Here is a 15,229-nt window from a genome sequence, read left to right as displayed (position 1 = left end):
AGAAATGACCTAAGTCTGGGTGAGTGAAATAAAGACATGTTAATTGGAAAGACAAAATCTGAAATGTTTCTTTCCCCAAAGGGACACAAGAAAAATCACAGACTTACAGAAAACACAGAGGAGGACAGATTAGAAAACAGCTGAAAACAAAGTCATGATATTTACTTCCATGAAAGCCCAAGGCACTCTATATTTAAAATAAATGCTAATAAATCAGTTACAACAACCATTGCATTAACAAGCTTGAGATTCAAGAAACTGATTTTGACCCTACTAAGATGACTGTCTAGTTACATCTGGCCTTGTTTTTATACCTGCTGTTATTCAGGTTATGTTTCTCTTTGAATTTTGTGCTACTTTTTCACTTGTAGCCAGTCACCCAATTGCACTACCAATGTGGAGGAATACTTAGAGTGCCCTTGGATTTTGCCATTATTCACAAGCCATTTATTTCAGGAACTTTTATTATTATTAATTATTATTATTATTATTATTATTATTATTATTATTATTATTATTATTATTATTAGACAAATACATAAACCAAGACTTGGGTCAAGCTCTTAGCCAAAGATATTGTCACTATATTTTAATAAGCAGTGTGCAAGTAAGTTATGACTCTTACATTGCAATTGCTTGATGAGATCCACAAGAAAAAAATTACTTTCAAAATGTTTTAAAACACAATCAGTAAAAAGATCATGACAAGTCTAATTCTAATTAAATTAATTGGTGGGTGAGAAAAATTAAAGCCAGATGCTCACACTTGCTTTCAATAATTTGAAGAATCCAAACGATCATGTCATTGTATTTCTGTGTATTTTAGTAATAATAAACTATCACTGGATATCGATTAAGAATTTGATACTGAAATGTACTTATTAATGTTGATACAGAGCTCCTTGCTTAATATCACACACAAAATAAGAGATGTTGTATAAAGCCACAACATATATTGCTATTTACCCAAGGTGTGGAAATTCTTATTTTTACAAGTTTGACAGAGTAGTACCACAAAGCAAATTTTGTTTAAGGTCACCGGTTATACAGCTTACACAGTAGTCTTGAGAAGCAGTGAAGCTAAACTTTTTATTTCTGAGAATAAACTATCTTCTTTATTACTGATTTTAAACAATAACTTCCTTTTAAAAACAACCATACTCATAAACTTGCATCATTCTCTTAAATGAAACTAACATTTTAACCCACAAGTATATGACAGGCAAAAGACTGTCTTCTGAGTGTTGAATAAAGCGATCATCTTGCCAGTGTCAGAGTTCTTTGTAGTTTGGGATGAAGAAAAACTGTTTTCAAACAAGACCCTGGTACATAAAAAATAATAATTACTAGCACTAGATAACATGATGGTCATTTGTATAGGACATGAAGAAGTTTGAATTCTGAAAAACCAGCTGATAAAATAAGCAACATTAGGTGATTTCCTCTGTTTGAACTAGGAGGAATTAAATTGATTTTTTTTTCCTAATCATTTCTATCTGAAGTAAACTTGCTGTTTTACATATTTTATTTGATTTATTTAATTGTCTAGCTGTTTTTTACTACGGAAGCTCAGTGGTGAAGTTGTTTACAGAAAATGTTTACAGAGGACTGGAAATCAAAATGAATAAAAACAACTTGCAAATTCAAAGAAGTGTGCAGGAGCTGTGTTTTCAACTCCTCAGGTCACATTGCAGGTGAAAAATCTTTGTCATTAAGACATATGCCAAGATAAAAGGCATTAAAGCCCAGCTGGAGGGAGTAAATGCCCCCATGATCCTTGAGAATGGAATTGCCCTTTGCTGTTTGGAAGACACCAAAAAGGCAGCATGGTCTTGTTTTGATTATTTGCACAAGTTAAATAAGATGAGTTCAAAAACAAAATAAAATCTGCTTTTCACTTATCTTCCCTAATATCTGATTGAGCATTTACCCTAGGAAAAAAATATTTTATAAGAATTATTTCTTCTCCTGAGGATCAGGGATTTAAGAGACTATTAATATCTGAGTCACTGATCAATGTCAGCTGGGCACTCCAGGTCCCATGCTAGTTTAGCCAAAGGAAAGGCATAAGTTCCTCATAGAGTTGAGATAAGCAAGAGGAAAACCTTTAGGAAAGAGAGCGTAAGTGACATGGAACAACTATTCCTGTAGACTAGAGTAGCAAATAATGAGGATATTATCATCAGCATGAAATGAAGTGAACCATTTTGACGTTTCCAAACTCCAGTTCTTCATATAAATTTTTATTCCTATGAAAAAATTTGCTATTTCATTGACTCAGGACCAAGTGTCAAAATATCAATCTCTTGTGAGACAGAAATTCCATTTTATATTAGCTTTCATATGAAGACTGACATCTCATTTTCTCATTTGAAGTGTCACTATTTTTTCTTTCTTCCTTTCAGCCTCTGAGGAAAAATAATGTATGTTAGAACACATAATCATTTAGGGGTCACTGCTTCTTTTTTATATTCTCAGTTCACATGTAGTAGTTTATATTTAAGTCTCAGTCTGTTTCTTTTCATAAATTCTGCTCCTGCTGGCTACATTAGGAGGCTTGAGGTATCCCCTTTGCTGCTGGGAAGGTTCACTACCTTTTTCAGAGGCTGATAAGTTTAGTCCTGTAAAGACCACTCCTGAGGGGTTTCCACTAGAAAGATGTAGTGAAGAACAGCACACAGATCTCAAAACACTTAAATATCACTGAGAATCTAACAAAGGCCTTTAAGCTGTGAGCTCTGGTGCCTTTCAGAGTACATATTTTTGATAAGTTTATATCCTAGCAGAACTTGCTGGAGGCTTGTTTTAATTTTAACTGTATCAGTTTGTACTATCAGTTACAGAGAGAAAACTGCTTCAATGCAAAAGGAAGATCCATTCCCATCCCAAATTCATATATTTCAAAGGTAAATCTTTTCAGTTGTAGAGCAAACAGGTATGTCAAAAGGTATAAATTATAAACCATTCTCCCAGATGGGAAAGGGATAAAAGCAAAGGGAAAAGGATCATTTGACCATATAGACCATGTCCTCAGACCATTATCATTTTTTATGAGCATACAGAGAACCTAAATCAAGCAGAACCAGATTGCTCTGCCTCCAGGATAAGTTTCTATCTTTTCAAAGAGACAGGATTCTAAACACAGTAAAGTGTCAAGGGGAAGCACGTACAGAGAGAAGTTATTTGCTTATGATCTGTTCAGGGCACCTTCCAAATCTTAGATGCAAATTGTTACTTGTGGAGAATTGTGACCTGTTAAAACAGTGTAAAAAAAGGCTCCAGAAGATCATAGAGATCTTGGAAGAGTCAAAGAGGAACAGTTGTGAAGAAATCCACTAAATTTGTCAGCATCAGAGTGAAAGAAACTTACCTTGTGGATTTATGCCATGAGTTTGAGCAATGCACATTCTCAGATATTTAATAAGCAATGAGCTCATGCTACAGCCTCTTTCTCTCATGAGAGGAAATTAAATGGGTCTCTTGCCTTTACATGCCATTCTATTTCCACACTATAGAAAGTAATTTCCCTGAGACCTGTGTCCTCCTATCAAAAATGTGTCTGGAGTTGCACGGTCAGCTCAACATTATAGTGGGACAGACAAAATCAGACATGTAAACAGTTATACACATATTGTTGCATACACACTCATGCATAGAGAATGATCAAAGAAGCCATATTTCCTTAGGAAAACAGGCTAAAAATAAATGTAATGCTACTTTTCTGACAGCCATTTGGAGCTTTGACAGGACAAATTGTTTTATTCAAGAGCATTTCATACCAAAAAATATAAGCTACAAAGTTGCTTTCTATATGCCACAAGGAAAATTAATTTGCCCTCTTGGGCTCCTTGCTATTAATCTTCATCAAGCACCCCTCCCAACACTCCCCAGGGGCCGTGATCCTGCAGAAGCACTTCTGCCCATGAACTACCCTACAGATTTCAACTGTCACAGGCTTAAAGTTCAACATTTTTGTGAGATCGCTGTCACAGTAAGCCCAATCTTTGAGAAAATTCAGAGAAGGTACACTAAGGAAATGCATATCACCAAGATGTAATGAAATCCCCCCAGCCTGCTCATTCTACTGAGACTAACTCACACCAGACATAAAAACACGGTGGTCATTAAAGTTAGACTAAGGTGGATTTACCTCATGTTATGTAGCTACAAAATGACTCAATAGCAAACTTTTAGAGGCAAAGCCCTTACCAAAATAAGATGGAAAATCAAAGCAGAATGACTGGGAACTGAGGCTGTATTTGTGGCCCTGAGTAGTGCCACAGATACAATAAAGGAATCAGAAGACGTGTAACCAGTTTCTTCTGTACTTGCTAAGAACTGTCAATCAGGTGGGTGGGCTTTTTCCCAAGTTAATTACACTTCAGAGTTGATCTAAAATCCATAGATTTATAAAGAAAAAGCTTTGGCAGGATTATTTTCAGAGTGATCAAGGTCTTCTGAAAGCCTAAGAAGTCAAGTATGACACACACAAAAAAAAAAATTATAAGCTTCCTCTTAGAATTATAAATAATGCAAATCAGGTACTTTTGAACTTCTAATTCCTACAGTACTAAGCAATAATTTAGCTGGTGTGGCTATTCAATTGTGTAATTTTTTTGAGTTTCTCAGCTCTTTTCACTGTATTAGATGATGATCTCCAACTTCTGCTGGCCAATGAAAGAGTACTGAAGCAAAACAACGCAGAAAACAAACAAACAAACAAAAAAACAAAGCACACAACTTTGCTTATCCTGCCAATATGGAGTATAATGGTGTATCTGTGGCTGTAGATAAGTATAAGTCAAAGGTCTCTGAAACAAGATGTTGCCAGTGAGCAACAGAATAAAAGGCTTTCAAGTCATACTTCAAGGTCACAAGAAAGTGGGGGATAAGTCTCTTTCTTTTTCCAGTTCTCATGTGTCTATATGTTCCACCAAAGTGGCTCTTTTTAGCTTTGTTTCCATCAATTAAGCAGGCAATGCCTTCTCTGTAACAGATCCTCAAAGAGTTTGGAAATATAATAACAGCACTCATTTATTGATTGCTTTGATCAGATACTAGGCAGGAGGGAAGAAAACCTCAACGCACACATCAATAAACAACCTAGAGCTTCTAAAGCGATACTCAGAGAGTCTGAGAAGTAACAATGAGGCTGAGATGCTCAGAAAAGAAAACCCATGACAGTGAATCAATATAAAGCCTTGTGGTAAAGATGCTGCAGTAGAGGAGGAATGTTGGGCTGCTGTGAAAAGAACTCCGTGGCCTGCATTAAAATGCTGAGGTAACTAATAAACGATGCTTCAGGTGCAGGGAATGGGTGAAACCATCTCCCACTTTCCAAATGACTCTTGAAGAAACTTGGGGCGATGAGGCCTCAGACAAGGTTCTGAGGTTTCAGGCACTGATTTTGTTGGATACTTCTGACATCAGGAAGACACAAGACTTAGTGGCTTCTCCCCTTCTCTGGAGACAAATGGCTTGTGCTTTATACACTGCTAGTGGTATCTGAATGCAGTGGGCATGGGTCTGCTCAACAAAGCTAAGAGCTATTTAAAGTAGGAGTTTTGTTCATGGAGTGTTTATGGTATAGGTATAATGGAGAACCATTCAGAAAAACAAATGGGAATGAAAAAAATGGCAGGAGATTGGCAGACCTTTACTGAAGGTTATTAAGGTAAAATGACAGGAGAAGGCTTTCAAGTGAGACAAAAAGAATGATTGTTGGAAGAAACTGAAAAAAAAAAAAGAAAAAAAAAAAAAAAAAGACCTGCTACCTCAGTATAGTGTTTAAAAGAGCCAGGTTGTGACCCGGAGAGGTCTGAAAACTTCAGTATCTCTTATGTTGTCCTCTGTGTATGGCAAGATGTGAGTAAGGTAGAGCTGCCTACCGACTTTTAAAATCCTATTCACATGGTTTTCAAAAGCTCTGTTTCTTCTGCAAAAGTAAACACATATGATGTTTTTAGAGGTTTAGACATTTCCTTGAGGCAACTGGTTCTAAATTCCCAACACGAAAACTTGTAAGGATGCAGATACACAATAACCTCAATTAATAATCAGCCCTAAAAAAGGTACAAGGCATAATACCAAAGACGGTAAACTCAGGGGTCCAAAGCGGTCATGAAAAGAAATGAAGATTCAGCAAGTCCTGAAACTATAACACTGCAATGTGTTTTTGGATTCTGTCAGACAAGAATCTTGAATCTTCACATTCAGATTTCAAAGAAATTCTAATCTTAGGCCTTTGTTGGGATTTGTGAGCCAAATTCCTCAGTGTGACACTGTGGTTATAAAAACACTTCCTGAGTGGAAGCATAGGTATGAAATATGCACCGTTATTAGTTGTGCATTCACCTTGTCCCAATCAGTTTGGTCTGGTTCACCCCTCAGCAGAAGACATGTAAATGCTCTCTCATTTACTAAACAGATATGGATATGACTACAAGCTCACACGGATTAGCTATTTTGACCACTTGTCGATTTTGCTGAAGCAGAATAGGAAGAAAACAAGTAGTATGTGAACAGTGGAACCACCGAGGACTGATTTTACCTAAGATTTATGCCTTGTTATAGACTATCTTTGACATAAAAATCTCTATCAGTATGGAAGAACAGGCTTGTTTTGCAGAACATCCTGCAATCTTAGTCTCCCATGTGCATGTCCTGACCCTTTCCAAAGTTACGATGTGATGGCTTACACACTGCCATCCACTTTTGGAAGGAAGCTCTTGTGCACTCCAAAATATCCCCTGATTTAGGCAAGTGCCAGACAGACAAGAGTTTACAAATGGCTCACCTTCCCTGGAGCAGTGGCTCAGGCATAGACAATCCACATTGCATGAAAATGCTTCGATGTCTAAAAGTGCTTGAGATGCCTGTGTGGCTTTCTTGATCAGGTAGGATACAAACAAGATGCTCTCTTTTTCATCCAGCTTATTAAATACAAACAGTGAAAGTGTGAGATTCATTTCCCTAGGAAGCAAGACTAAGAAGAGCCTCCTGTGAAATGCTGAAGATCAAAAGTGCCAAGTTTTACCAGTTCCTGTTGCTAATGAGGAAAACATTCATTACAAGTGTTTTCGAGAATAGCAGTATGTTTGCTCCCACAAATGGGTATCACTGACAAGCACTATTTGGAGATATTTGGTAAATGCTTAAAACTTTTTTTTTTTTTAATGTTGTAATAAAACTAATGCAGAAGCTGATGAGTCAGCAAGGCTTTGGTACTTTTTTGCTAATTAAGTGCTAAGGCTTATTAAATTAATAACTGTTTTTAATAATAGTGGGGAGGAGAAACCTTACATTTAGAGAATGCATTAAAGTTTCCACAGGTAATTGGATTGTATGGAATTTTAGATAAGAATAACTTAATTAAAATGAAATTTTAAAACAAATGACCCAGGTTGTTTTTTAATCCCTTCACTTCAACTTGAAAAAATAGTTTACATCTCAGTGTAATCAGTACATAGAAGAAACTGGGTTTTATGACTACTAGCTGAGGAGAAGAACGAGGCAGAGGAAGGGTATATATGTGAGGAAAAGGGGATTAGAGCCATTCCAGAGTTCATATGTTAAAGTTACACTCATAAAAGTCCAGACCAATGTGACAGGCAAACAAGCAAATTCCTTAAAAAAAAAAAAAAAAAAAAAAAAAAAAGCGCTTTTCTCCAACAGGACGAAAATAGCCTTCTACAATCGTTCTGTCCCTTTAGTCTTAGTGAATAATTGAAGAATGCTTTCCCGGTAGTTAGTAATGAACAAGGTTTGCTCTGAAACCTTCTCCATTATCCAGCACCAGCACTTTCCTCTGCTGCTGAGGTTGCAAGAGAAAGCTAGAGGTGACAGGTACTTGTATATCTCTTCATGAACAAGTGAAGGAAGTCCTGTTGTCATCTGCCTGGTGTAAACCTGCAGTAATTCCACTGCACAGCTGAGAAGGCTTTGGACTTGCTCAAGAATAACTGAAAGCAAAATGTGGAATTCCTTTTTTCATCTGGCCTGTTCAAAGGAACATGTGACTAATGAGACTGACAGGTCTCAAAATGCATGACAAAGTATCAGTCCATATGTCTTGCTTTTTTTTTTTTTTTTAAATAACCAATTCTTTCCCCGTAGTCCCTCTGCTATTCACCTTTGCTACCAACAATAACCTAAAGATTGTTTTCCCTATTATGCCCTGGTTCTCCCCACACAGTGACCAATCTTCTCCAATTTATATGAAAAAAAGCTTAGACATTTTTTTTGCTGTGCTGAATAGATACTCCTGTTTGCATAATATAGTTTACTATGGCAACTACTGGCAGCTTACAGGATGAGGGATCTGTACAAAGCTCTGCCTCCACTCCCAGCACAATTTGGCCTCCCTTCTTTTTTATGGCAAACATCCTTCTGATTACAGTCCTAGATTAGGGTGTTTTGCCTCTTCTTTCATCTGAAGGATTGGGGTCCTATTTTTTTATTTTTTTTCCTGAGATAGGCTTGAACTACCCCACTGCAGGAAAGTCAGAAAAGATGCTGTATAATCAGCAGCTTTAATTTTTTTCTAATTTCTTTCATGATGGTAATGACACATATAAACTCCATACCAAAAAAGAAGTTCACATTTTCTGATGATCTCTGTTCAACATCTGATCTGACAGAGGAAATAAGCTTATTTCCTTAAAAATAGCATCTAGGAAAAAAAAAAAAAAAAAAAAAAAAAAAAAAGGAGGGAAGAGGGGTGTTTTTGTTTACTTAGGCTTTGGCTTTTTCTTTCTTGTTCTTTTTGTGGCATTTGTTCCTGCGAGTAAGAGAGGGTAGAAGCATTAAAAATTCAAGTCCAGGAATAATGAGGACTATTTAGGTCTCATTTATCTACAGACTTCTGGGAGATCTTGTAAGGGGAAAGTAAAGAAAAGTCCTGTAGCTTATTTCTCTTCTCAGAAGAGGAAATTAAAGGATCCTTTGTATGGTATAGAGAAATTAGAAGGAAGCATAGCCTCATTTTCTGTTTCTAGAGCTTTATCACAGAATCACAGAATTTCTAGGTTGGAAGAGACCTCAAGATCATCGAGTCCAACCTCTGACCTAACACTAACAGTCCCCACTAAACCATATCCCTAAGCTCTACATCTAAACGTCTTTTAAAGACTTCCAGGGATGGTGACTCCACCACTTCCCTGGGCAACCTGTTCCAATGTCTAACAACCCTTTCGGTAAAGAAGTTCTTCCTAAGATCCAACCTAAAACTGGATCCTAGGAACCCTAGAAGGAGTGAGATGTTGAGTAACCTGGATGAAGAGCTTAGGCATAGAAGAAACAATCTACTAGAAACCCCAAACTGAGACTTGACATTGAATTGAGCCTATGGTACTTTGATGATGAGGGAATACAGTACAGAGTAAGGCATGCTTTGCTGTGGTGCAGACCTTAACCTGCTGTCTCTGGGAAAACTAATGTTAAGGGGATTGTTGTACTTGTGCACACTGTATGATTGCAAAAGAAGAGGTATAAAAGCTTTCTTCAATTAAAAAAAAAAAAAAAGTCCATAATTTTGAGATTGCTTCTTTGTTATTCTCTTCATTTCAAATTTGCTCTGAAATCAGACTCTTTGCCTTCTAATGCACAACACAATCAACTGACAACACTATCATTCCCTTATGTATTTTTTTGCCTTTACTTACATTTTTAAAATTCTTATGTTGATTCCTAAAAAAAATTGTAATAAAAGCAAATGAATAGAAAATTAACTCATGTTAAAATTCCATAGGCCTTTATGGACCAGTCTTCTGCTACTCCTCAACCTTAAAGCTCAAGTCTTCCCAATAAACTGTCTTTCCCAGTGACTACTTTTACATCCTTCGTTCTTGTGCTATTGCTTCAGAATGTGCTAAGCTCTAGCAATTGAGTTTTTTGTTTGTTTGTTTGCTTGTTTTTTAAATAAATAATCTGACCCAAAAATCTTTCCAGCTAAAAAGACTCCTTTTATCACCGGACCTTCATTTATGTCACATGCAAACTCAATAATCATTCAGTATTTCCAGTATTCTCCTATGAGTGTTTGTGTGTTGACACATAACAGTTTCTTCCTTTAGATTCTCCTACAGTTGGTGGTACCAGTTAGATTATGTAAAAGCTACAGGACCTACTTGGTAAAACGGTGGCACTATTTAACAGCTTAAAGAGGTGAACAGGTGTTGATCAAATAGGATTCAGCTCTTTACTTAAGCTTAACCCTCCCTAAATGCATAAGAAACCCAGCTATTTAGGGACATCCAGTCCTTCACTAAATAAAGCTACATGTTACCACACATTACAGGCAATTAACACTTCATTACCTATTACAGTCCTCGATGTTATTTCTGTATTGCTAACTACAAAGCAGTTGACAAAAGGAAGACAAGATGTAAAGCAAGATCACAGAAGACTGCACCATCAAACAAAGCTGTACAGGTTTGTGGAAGTAGTAAGCAGGCAATAGCATGCTCAGACATAAAGTGAGCTTGGGTGCATGGTGAAAAGGCAAAACTAATCTCTTCTGAGTAGAAAGCATGAAAGAAACAGAGACAAACCAAAGAGAAGAGGAGAATGAGACAAAAACAACAATTAAGAAAACCCAGTTGGGGGGGGGAGGGGAAGAAAAGATGTCAGTGGGGCAAAAATTGGTTAATGTTAATTATGGTATATTTTCACAGGGAGGTTATGCCTTCAGAAAGGCAAGGAATTTTCTTTCATTTTCTTAACAGACTTGCTCAGTGTTGCAGCAAGATAGGGAGGTTCTGCCATAGAGATATGCCATCAACTTGATTTTAAGTTTATGTTTCAAAAATTAAAAAGCAGCCAAAGAGCAAATGTCAGAAAATAAATGGAGAGGAAAAAAAGCTTATGTGAAGGGAAAACACACCTGGCATTTTCTGCAGCCTCTTATTTAGACTATTTGAGTATTCAGTGGGAGGGTGGGGGGGGGAGATTGTTTATTTACTTCATTTTAAGAGTTGCAGTTTCATCTTGCCTATCCTCTTTCCCAGCTTAGTTTGACATCTTGGAAAACCTCATGTATTTCTGTTAACTGTGTACAAAAGAGGGGTATGTTTTGCATTATTAAACATACTAATTATACTGCATATATTTCAGAAGTACTTTTTTATTTCTTGATCATCAATACAAAAGGGGAAAAAGGTAATGCTATATAATAGAGACATTTAAGCATGTGCTAAATTCTGGCAGACATTATTAATAAATGAACATGGTTTTCTGTTAAGTATAGTTTTTTTGGCTCTAATACTTTGTGCAAAAATTCTGTTTGCTGAGTTAAGCTCGATTATATGAATTTCTTGTCATGTGTTATCTTGTTCCACTACTGCAAACATTTTTTTTCACGGCTTTAAACCTTGGTCAAGTGGATTTCAACAGATCTGGCAAAAGTTAAGCATGAAGGGAGTTGTTCTCACCATTGAAATGACTTTCTTATTCCTTCAGGGCACTGTATGAAGGAAAACCTTCTGAACCTGTTTGATCAGGACCTAATTCAGCACTACAATAGTAATAGAGGGGGTAAGGGTGAAAAATCAATTTTTGGAAAGGGTCTTTTTGTTGAAGCTTTGTTTCATTTATATGTTGAAAGCCTTGTAGAAAAGCTAATCCCTAGTCAGTTCTGCTTTTCAATTTATCTAAATGAAAGGTTTTGTATAAATTTTTTTTTTTTTTTTTTTTTTTTTAAAGGGTGCTGGCTCGTAAAAGTTTATGGGATTTTTTATGAAATGAAAAATTATTTCAAAATTATTCTAGTAGAGATCAGGCACCAGAGCTTGGTGCTCATAGTGGACGAAAGGGGGGGAGAGAGGGGAAGGGAAAATTACTGTCTGTTTTAAAGTGGCTTTTACCTGCTTACTGTATCACTCTATCACCACACAGGGCTTTTGAAACATTTACAAGTAAGGCTGTCATCTATTATACATAATCATGGTCATCCTGCCCCTGCACAAGTCAGTGAAAAAAAAATAAATTAGAGAATGATTTCTCTCTTCAGACAAAGCAGATATGTTAATACACATGAGAAACACTCAATGTTCAGAGATGAGAATCTCATTTAATTCTACCACCAAAAATGACTGGACTCCAGCTATCATACTCATCTAGTAAATGGGGCAAGGAAAGCTACTCTCATGCTATCTCTTTATAGGACAGGCTCATAAAAGGAGATGACAAATATTATTTACTTGATAGTCACTCCAGCATGAATTTAAATATTCTGCAGAGCTCAATATGTGCATATATGCATTGTTATACAGTATTGATTATAGAAAAGGGTAATATCATAATGGACAGTAATGAAAACTAGGATTTATAGTACTTTTTTTTGGGTAAGATAATTATAATCTCTTATACAAAGGAAAAACTACTCAATGAAGTGTAATGTTGTGATCCTCAGATAATTTTACAAAGATTAGGCTTAGTCATATGATATATTTTGGATATTTTTTTATTTTTTTATTTTTATTTTTTTGCTACTCCCATCAAAATGAAAAAGTTCGGTCAACAGACATTTTCTGAAACAAGTAATTATAGGGGACAATTTTTTGTTAGGCTGCAAGCAGTCATAGCTAATAATCATTGTTTTCTTTTTCATGTGTTTATTGTTACCTCAAAGTCAAACTATGCATTTTAATAACAGTATCTAACAATATCTAGCAATGTATAATAGTCAGTACACAAAGATTCCTTATTTTCAGAAAGGCGTAATATTACTGTGGGCTGGAAAAACCAGCTGTGACATGCCACCACTTTTATAAGCTTTCAGGACTTCAGTGATGGAAATGAGCACTTAGACCCAAGAGCAGTTACGTAATGAACCTCTCATGAAGGCTTTCTAGATATTAAAGTTGAAATATTCAAAGTGAAATGAAATTATAGAAGTCTTAACCCAAGGGTCAGGCTAATAATGAATAACCACAAGATATGTGAAAAAGGCATCATTCAGACTTGGGGGGGAAAAAAACAACACTGATATATCTTTCTGGTTTGATCTAGTTTACCATATTATTGCTACTTCCACAAAACTGAGGCCAACAAGCTATCTTAAGGAGTTGCTAACATTAAGTTAATTTGGCAAACATAAATTTTTAAGCAAAAACAACAATGAAGTGCATTAAGAAAAAAATAATATTATGAAAAGTACCATATGTCATAACCCCGGGGATGAAAATTATTTACCTGGAGAAGATATACAGCTCCTTATCAACTAGACAGTACTGGATAGTACATCAGCATGATCATTTTAGTCACATTATATCACTTAATATGACTGTCCTAAAGGAGTATAGGAAAGGTCTCTTTAAAGAGGAAGGTGGAAAGCAAGGTTCCCTTCTTCTGCTTAGTTTTGATTTTTATAGAGGAAATCTCATGGCAACAGATTCTTCATGTTTTGGTTGTTAAGGGAGGCTGTCTTCCACTTGCCATGAGACAAAAAAAAAGTACAGTGGGAATCCTTACCACCTTTACTGAGGCCTTCACTCCCAACAGGCAATTGTGAATGGATACCCAATCAGATTTGAAAATTAGATTTTTATATAAATTTTGTTGTCTTGGACTTTGCTGGCTATACGAACTGTCTTCATATAAGCACACAAATTTTAAATCTGGTCTTTTTATTGAAACCACTGTTCCCATTGAAATCCATTCCCTTGGTGCTAATGTGATATAAATAAGTGACTCCTTTATGCCAATGACTACTTATCTAGTAGGCTGTACAACATTTGGCTCCATGCCACAAGACTGATTGTTTTTTTTTGCTTTTCTGAATGTTGGAGTGCCTCAAAATTAAAGTGGAGTTACACTATTAATTGATTCAGGAGGGCTTTTTTTATTTTATTTTTTTTTTTGAGTAATTATATTCAAGAAGGGTCTGTCAATACAATTTGCTCTCAGTTGTCACTGTAATGTAATGGGGTCGGGCTCACACAGGATAGTAACTTGCATGACTACAGTAGTACTTGCCAAATAAAGAACTCCATACATAAGATATAAATAGAATGTGAAGTTATACTTTACCCATTTTACATCAGGGGTTGTAATAATAAATGTAGTTTTGCTGTTTATTTGGAAGCTCTGTAATGTTCATTTATGTATCATGGTAATGTTGGCATGTTGGTAATATGCATGTTGTATATTCATACTTCTTTGGCCTAAATCATTAAATTGCAGCATTGAAATAAAAATTTCTTTGCAATCAGGCATTGCCTGGCTAATCCCCCAAATAGCATTTTGAAATGAATTAAATTGTGCAGATGAGGGAACACGAATCCAGAAGGGTTTGTCAGGTGTCCATCAGCATGAAAACCAAGTTTAGAACTTGGGTATGCACAGATTAGGGACATGCTCAATGTAATCAATCAAATGATCTGCACAGGAAAAAATCCAGCAAGTTCAAAACTTCCCAGAATAAGTTCAGTACAGAACCAAGTTCACCTTTCAGAAAGCATCTTACAAAACAGTAACATGCAACCGTCTATCTTCCACTGTCTGCTGTCATTATCCTAGAGGATTGTTTTAGAAATCTTTCATTTATGTCACACTAACATATAGAGGAGAACTCTACATTAGAGTCTGTACCTTTTTCCATTTTATTTGGTTGCAATAATAGATGGATATATATGCCACAGGATATGTCTCCTTCAAAACAGTTAATGTTGTACCTCTGACACTTCCTCCTGTTCAACTCACTGAATTCAAACTATTTTGTAAACTTTTTCCCATTTCCCTCAATTACTCAAATCTACTTCCCAAGTCCACTGACTTCCTTTTTAAGGTGACAACTTTTCAGAAAGTGTTTCCAGCTTCCCTTCTACGGTCTTTAATCAACAACAAGATAAAAGCCCATTTTGTGATTAAACCTGAAAGTCAGAAGAACTAAGTGTATGTTATTCATCGAACTCAAGATATCTTGGTCACCGTAAGATATGACTAACTTTGATATTTAGAAATTTCCAGAAAACCAACCTGATAGTCCTCAGACAAATGTAGACACACTTTCACTGCTGTATGGAGGAATAACATACTTATGTCTCACGTTTTTCCAAAGTCTACTTTACATGGACAATATACTATTTAAAATTTGTTTCCTATTCGGAGTTAAAAAGAATGCAAAGACATGAGGCTAGCTCACACCTTGTAAGCAGACATAAACCTCCAGTAATCCTATTAAAATTAAAAGGATGGTCTGTATAAGCATTGGAAAAGTTAGTCATGGTCA

The sequence above is a fragment of the Netta rufina genome (genome assembly GCF_964035555.1).
Source record: "Netta rufina genome assembly, chromosome: 6".
Lineage (NCBI taxonomy): Eukaryota > Metazoa > Chordata > Aves > Anseriformes > Anatidae > Netta > Netta rufina.
Note: the sequence above shows the minus strand (reverse complement) of the source record.